This window comes from Micropterus dolomieu, linkage group LG01 (assembly GCF_021292245.1).
Source record: "Micropterus dolomieu isolate WLL.071019.BEF.003 ecotype Adirondacks linkage group LG01, ASM2129224v1, whole genome shotgun sequence".
Taxonomy (NCBI): domain Eukaryota; kingdom Metazoa; phylum Chordata; class Actinopteri; order Centrarchiformes; family Centrarchidae; genus Micropterus; species Micropterus dolomieu.
In genome coordinates this window covers 10825639-10833606 of record NC_060150.1, presented here as the reverse complement: position 1 = coordinate 10833606, position 7968 = coordinate 10825639, and the positions used below count along the sequence as shown (strand labels likewise).

The window sequence follows — 7968 nt, the reverse complement described above, 5'->3', positions numbered from 1 at the left end:
TAATAATTTCTTTATAAAGTCTACCTTCTTTGTACTAACATGTTTTTTTGATTACTATTTTCCTCACTGATTTAATGCACTTTGCAGAATGCCTCTGTCCAGCACTCGGAGAACTAACATTGAGCGGTCAGCTTTAGTTTTAGGTTAAGAGCACAGATATATTATAAGAACTGGAAAATGGACTCTAGTAGTTCTGACCGATAAATCATATTTTTATCATAATCGTGAGATAAACATGTTCAATAAACACTTGGCAAAAGACTGCCAGAAATGCAGCCTCTTTCCTGCTCTCTGTGTTGGTGCCTCCACACTAGGGCTGTGCGATATGGCGATATCTATTGTTTGACGATAGAAAAATGTATATCATTTATTTCATTGTGTCAAATTCCACACCTTACCGTAATATTTTGGTGGGGGAACGGCGCTTTGCACTGCAGTGAAGTTAGTTTTACGTTGAAATTCGACATCTATCGAATGTCCAATGTAAAACTAATATCCACTCTTATCCATATTAACTCTTCACTGCCGTCTGTTCTTCACCGCGTGCCCTTGTTGCAGAAAAGAAATTGCATTAAATATAATGGACGAGCCACACAACACTATCCACTAGTGCCAGCCATGATGTGTGTGTCAGTCAGGTAGCGTGAAATGACTTGCCCACGGACACACAGCTTACTTTATAGTCCACCAAGACATGGTGTTGCTGTAGTAGCAGGAGAGCTGTGACTGTCGCTGTCTGGAGCTGCGGTGCTGCTCTGGGACCGTCTCATCCTCTCATGTTAGCTTTGCAGCAGCAAGTAGCATCAGTTTGCTAATCCACAACCTAGCTAACATTAGTTACATTACTTGCTGTGTCGCCGTGTTCACTCTATTATGGTATTTTTCATGGTGTTGGATTTCTCCAGAATCGCATACCCCACCTCTATAAAGCAGAGAAATATGACAGTTGGAAATGCCATATTTCATTGAATTTACAAAAAATGTTCGTGATATTTATCGATATGCCATGACCTATATCGGGAAATTAATTTTATGCCATTTCGCACAGCCCTACTCCACACATACACACACACATACAGCTGCGAGGCCACGCTGGAGACCGTGAAGTGAACCCGGTAAAGATAACTCCAAGATTACTTAAGCTGACAACAACTACACTCATTACGTGCAATAAAACCTTTGCGAGTAAAAGGTCAATACAAGCATAAACATTCAGAAAGCAATATTTTAGTCTGTTCTATGTCTCATCCACCGCTACTGTATTTTGGTTTTACACAAGCACAGCTCCCCGCGACCCTGTATGCAGGATAAGCAGTTGACGATGGATGGATGGACAAGCACAGCTTGCTAGCTTAGCTAACAGAAAATTGTTACCAACTAGCGAAAACAAAACCTGTCTGTATGTAGCGTAAGTGTTTAGCTTAGTTTTCCCACGTACCTTAAAATTTATCTGCAGGCAGTGAATCACAATATCAGAGGGAGGAGGAGTAGGAAGAACTGATGTCTCCATTCTTTTCACTCAGTATTTTGATGTCAGCAATGTGATTTATTTTACTGACATTTTAGACTTGTTTCCAGCAAGATATTAGTGACTTTATATAATGACTTTGCTGTTGTAAAGCTCTAGAAACAACATTTAGTTTTATTTAAAATATTCTATTCTAATCCTGTTCTGAAGTTAAATACAACCAGGATGACACAGGACCTGCTGACAATAGAACCCTAGTAACTTATAATAAAACATTTTATTGGCCTTAAATTGTCAAATGTATACATATCCAGTCTAAACATACTGGGATCTGCCTCTAAAATGACTCCAATGTGTATTTGGTTTAGTGTATACAGTTCCAATAATAATGGACACCTTACAATAAATGGTAAATGGCTGTAAAAGTCAATGGCAAAACTAATAACAAACACTACAAACAAAGATATACTTACTTCCACTCAAGCATGTATCAAAAACTAATCCATGTTCAAGGGCACATACTGTATACTCAAGCAACACAAACACATACACACACACACACACACACACACACACACGTTTCTAGGGCACCATAGGGGCCATCAGAGGAATGTTTGGCCTGCGTTATTTAAACAAGTAGAAAATTGGTTGCATTACCGGTGAGAGCAGGGCTAATCCTGCTTCTATTCCAGCCTGAATCTATACAGCACACTACCAGATGTGGGGGATTACCTCTCAGGAACACACACACCTGGCTCTGGGCCTGCATACACACACATACATAGTCACATGGGCAGTGTGTAAGATTACAGACACAAAGGCTGGTGAAGAGACACATACACTGCCTCCCACTCGTGAACTGAAGCACACAAACCAATGCACAATCCAACTTGTCAAGCCTGTGGTAAGGGACTCTCTCAAAATAATGAATCATATACAGAGACATCGTTACATGAACATCTAAATGTTTCTTTCTTTCTGTTTGAAGAGATGCCAGTAGTTCCAAATAGCAGCTAGTGCTTCCACATTGAACATAACGTCCCTTTGATGCTTCTGACAGACTGATCTAAACACTAAACACACCAAAGTAAATTCCTCTGTGTGTTGGTGCAGCGGTCTAAGCATTTGCATTCATGCAAATTTAGCAAACGATGACCCAGATCTCGCACTACTTCCACAAAGTAAGAAGAGCACACTGGAAGAATTGTTGCCAGAAAAATTTAAACTGCTGTCCAATGTTATAGAGGAGTTAACTCAACTCTGCTGTCATTTCTGAGGCTGTAGTTTATAGTGGTATACTGGATGCAACATTAATTTATTTTTATTCAACCTTTATTTAGCCAGGTGGGTCTCATTGAGATTCAAATCTCTTTTGCAAGAGAGACCTGGCCAAGATGTAGAATAAAGAACATAAAGGACAAGTTTTTAACATATAAAAGACAGCAAGTATACATACATAAATAACACACTTATTTCACATAGAAAAACACATTACATACTTTCTTTCTGACAACAGATCCACACTGATAATCCTGTCTCCACAGATATAAGTACAAAAATAATAAAATAATGGATAAGGGAAATCATCTAGGAAAAGCTCCCACAAAAGCCCAGAACTTCTGTATCAAAACAAAACTTCTTTAAGATCAACTTTATTCACCTTTCCCACCATTCACACAGAATGGCACAAGCATATGTTTGTTTGCTGTATGAGCCAAAATCCAAACAATTCTACAATTTATTATTTTTCTGCTGTATTTTAACATCGGCGTCTTTTCAAGTGCAAATCACCAAACACATTATTATCAGATTGTGAGCTCACAATTGTGTCTCTCTGTCTTTGATCAATGTATTTTTCATCTTCACTTGCTGGCCCCTGTGTTTTGTCTCCCGTCAGATTAAAGGTGAGCAGATATATTTCAAATGTAATATAGGCTATATCCTCATACACAATCAGATACCACCACTTTATCATCCATTCAGAACAGGTTACCCCCAGGATTCTCAAAGTTAAATTCAAGACTTTTTAAGACCTTTTTAATACCCCCTAGTAGAGCTGGATGATATGGCCAAAAACGTTATCACGATAAAAAGTTTCATCTCTTTTGATATCGATAATTATCACGATAAGTATCAAATCTTTACTTCTTTTGGAGTTTAAAAGGCTGATTTTTGCTACTGAGGGAAAGTTGAAGAAACCTGATGGTTAATTGTGATTTAAACTCAGCTTTATGGTCGACACTTGATGCCAAACAGTGGATCACTTCACAAATCTGAGGTAGAACATTCAAAACAATTATGATAAAATGTTTTTCAACACATATGCATGACTAAAATCAAGCTTTTTTTCCAGTCCTTTTTCCTCAACAAAATACCATATTAATAAAAAATTAAGTCCTAATTCGTGTATGATTCAAGTGAATAAAATCAAACATTTATTGAATATTTATTGAACATTTGTTATATTGTTATTGAAAAAAATTATATTGTGTGTGTAATTATTGTTATTGTTTTATTGTCCAGCCCTACCGCCTAGGATGAAATTTAATGCCAACTTCACTGCCGAATAATGGAAAATCTGAATTTAATAAAACATTTTATTATAATACATTCAAATTTAATACACTATAGCTTTTTGGGTTGTGTTTGTACTCTGATAACATAAAATTAATCAGACTTTAAAATTAAAGGACGTCACTTTGTGCTGAAAAGTGGTGGGGACATAGGGGTTCAGATTAGGGGTGTGACGATACACTTAGCTCACATGCACGATTCACAATATTGGGTTCACGAGAACAAGACAAGAAAATATTTTAACACTATTCTGATGAATTATTCAATGCAGATATAAGTGGAGTGTCTCGTGTCCTACCTCAGAAAATTTTGCACGTTAAACACTTAATTTCCTGCATTCTAGAGACATTTTCTGCACCAATTTATGGTGGAATTCAAACATAATATTGTGCAGTAATCAGCAGCTTGTTTTTAGCTTAAGTAATTTTTTTTGGACAATGCACATTTGTTTCTTCAATATTTACATTGCATTGCATGTTTTATTATTGTGCAAATAAACCAAAGCATTTTAATTTATTGTCAGCCATTTTTCAGAACATATTTAACAAATGCTTTTTAAAAAAAGTGATGTCCCCAGCGTCCCCAGTGTAAATGACACCTATGAAATTAATACAATATTTGTCGCACTAAGAACTCTAATGGTGTGAAATAAAAAAAAATACAAAATAAATTGTGCGGTATGAGTTGTTACAATTAGTTACACCGTGGCTAGATAAGGTAATGTAATATGCCAATTTCTTCAGTGATTATTCATCCTGTTCTTTTTTTGCATCTAAAGGCTGCTTGAAATATAGTATTATATAGTACTGGCTTGAAAGCAGCGGGGATAAGGAGTTGGGTTTGTTTTTTCTCGTCCCGGTGATCAGAGAGTGAGAATTTGGCAGTACATCCAACCGGCCTCACAACCACGTGCAACCACACCAGCCCAGGACGTTCACATCCAGCATCTTCACATCCAAGATCGTCTGAGACCAGCCACCCGGACAGCTGCCGCAACAATCGGTTTGCATAACCAAAGAATTTCTGCACAAACTGTCAGGAACCGTTTCAGGTAAGCTCATCAGCATGCTCGTGGTCCTCATCGGGGTCTCGACCTGACTGCAACTTTGCACAGCCATTGAAGTGGAGTGGACCAACATTCCACAGGCCACAATTAACAACCTGATCAACTCTATGCGAAGGAGATGTGTTGCACTGCGTGAGGGAAATGGTGGTCACACCAGATACTGACTGGTTTCCCAGACCCCCCCGGACCTCCCAAATACAATGAAACTGCATTACTGTGGCCATCCTTAGGCACACCTGTGCAATACCCAGTGCTCACCAACACAGATTTTGACAGATTTGTGAACAATATTTGAGAGAAATAGGCCTTTTGTATACATAGAGAAAGACTCTACAACAGTGGCGCAACGCCGACACACAGACATGTTCTTGTCTTATGCACAACTGTCTCTCTGTTGCTGTTGTAACATTCACCGAACAGGAACCTGCAGCGGCTCTTCAAGCTCTGCTGTTTCATTAGAGCTCGCCATAGTGTGACTGACCCGTACGCCGATCCGCTTGTTGTGCTAACCTCAGCGCCACTGTCCTCAGCCTTATCCGCCAACTTGTCCATATCTCTGGCCTTCTGAATTTCACACACTTGCCCCTTCTGACTCGACAAGCTAACATTAGCTTGTTAGTAGCACGTCATAGCAACTGACTGATATGCACAAGAGCTCGTGCACCGCGAACACTCCACCGTCCAGAGCGTAAAGCTTAACACTGACGTAAACAGTAATGTTACCTGTACTGCCATATAACATCCAAGTCTATGGTCACACCAAATGTAGTAAATTGTCACGCACAAAAAAAATATTTTATTTATGACGTTATGTTACGGCATTTATTTAATCCTACAAAAGAAAAAATGTAAGACCTTTATAAAAGAAATTTAATACTTTGAAAATGAAAAACATTTAAGGCCTTATTTTTAGAATTTGAAATTTAAGACTATTTTTTTTTTTTTTAAATACGTTAAAGAAGAAAATGGAAATCTGGTAAATGATGAATGAATGATGAACATATATTTATTTTGTTAATGCCGGGGTAGGCATTTTATGTCAGCAAGCATTTTTTGTATCGTATTTTTGGCAAATGTAGCATAATTTGTTGAAATTATCTTCACATCCCAACAGCAATCAATAAATCAAATGTTCTGACAAAATCCAATATCTGTTGCAGGACTGTAATGAGCACGTCCAATCATTTTATTTGGTCTAAATGAAATGATTGGCTGGCCTACCTGCATGCAGAGTTCATGCAGGTAGGCCAGCCAATCATTTCATGGGCTTTGGGGGAGTGGCCTTGGAGGGAGGTTTGAAGGGAGGGGGTGGGATATTTTTCATTTAGAAACTTTCAAATAGCTGTCTCTTGCTAGTTTCCCCAGCATCACTTACCCCAGCTTTAACTTACTGATATTATCATTGTCTTCCAGTTACTTTTCAAAGCAAAAGGGCAGCTTACAATCCAGATGTTTGGCAAAATATTTCATAGATAAAGGGATTCCCATTTAATCTGGAAAAACATTTGAAATGTAGTGAAAATCCAGTCAGTTGTAAGTGGCTTAATGAGACATGCAGACCTCTATTCACAAACCAGCGTGACATTCAACAGGTGAAGCCTTAACAATGAAACTATACAAACTTCTGATATTCTGAGAATCAAACAATTCTATGTAAATGTCAGTGTTTTTCCCCGCCAGGAAAAAAATATGCTATATATTCAAAGGAAAATATCAACCCCACCTACAGCCACAGATGACCACACGCACACACAAACAAAAATGATAGGCACAGGTTTTGGATTAAAAAAAGCTAAACAAAAAAAAAAAATGGTTCAACCACCATTATTAGCAGCTTATAGTTCAAGCAGCATAGTTCACTGCCAAAAAAAGTAAAAAGGTTCTTTATGGCACAAAAAAAAGAGTTATGATTTTCTCTCTCTCGTTCTGCGAGTCCACACACTCACATCTGTCGCATCAGCCACAGTGATGGAGCATATGTGCGGCCAATGAGTGTACATACACACACACACACACACACACACACACACCAGCTGAGGTATTGCAGTGTCGAGTATGCACGGTGACAAGTCACATTATTATTTATGCGCACTCATAAAGGGAAAGGGTAAACTCTTCATAAATCACAAATGCCCGAGAGGCCGAGACAGAGAAAGAGGGAGGAGGAGGGATGAGGGGAAAAGAGGGAGCGAAGGAACGAGGGAAGTGGGTGACAGGGGAGCTCCAGGCCTCATATTTCTCAGGCCGGCAACACAAATATCAACCCGGCTCGTTCATCATTCCCGCAGTGCAAACACATCGGTGGTGGTTACACTGGTCCTGTTCCGCATCTGTGGACATGAGACACCGACTCTCACACACAACCCCCCCCCCCACACACACTCACTCATAAACATGCACATGAACGTGTACTCCCATGGCACACAGAAAGACATAACCTCTTTCTCATAAATGTGCATAAGCACGCACAAGCACACACACGTTCCCGCGTACACACTAATGCAGAACGAAATCACACACGTGTTCCAGCTCTCCTTCCCAAAAGTCAGAGCCAGAGCCTAATAATCAGCTTTCTTTTCCCCGTGGCCGTTGCAGGGCCAGCTGCTACCTCCAACCTCTCCACCTCCTCCCCCTCCTCCTCCCTCCTCCCTCCTCCCTCCCGGGATCTGACAGAGAAATAGAAGGAGTGATTAACTCAGAGCTGTGAGGCTGGTGCCTTCTCACCTGTGGCTCTCTCCTCCACAGGCTGTCCCTCCCTCCCACCTCCTCCTCCTGCTGCTCCTCCTCCTCCTCTTCTCTCCATCTGCCCTCCCTTGACGTTAGACTTTCATACCATACGTCACCTCTTACTTTCTGCCTG

The 7968-nt window shown here is 39.7% G+C and overlaps 1 protein-coding gene across 4 annotated transcripts in view; it reads right to left on the bottom strand.

Moving 5' to 3' along the window:
• The window catches only part of pard3ba (par-3 family cell polarity regulator beta a), a 168703-nt gene that overhangs the window by 136441 nt on the left and 24294 nt on the right, over nt 1–7968 (bottom strand). The gene's annotated exons all lie outside the window — the stretch shown is intronic.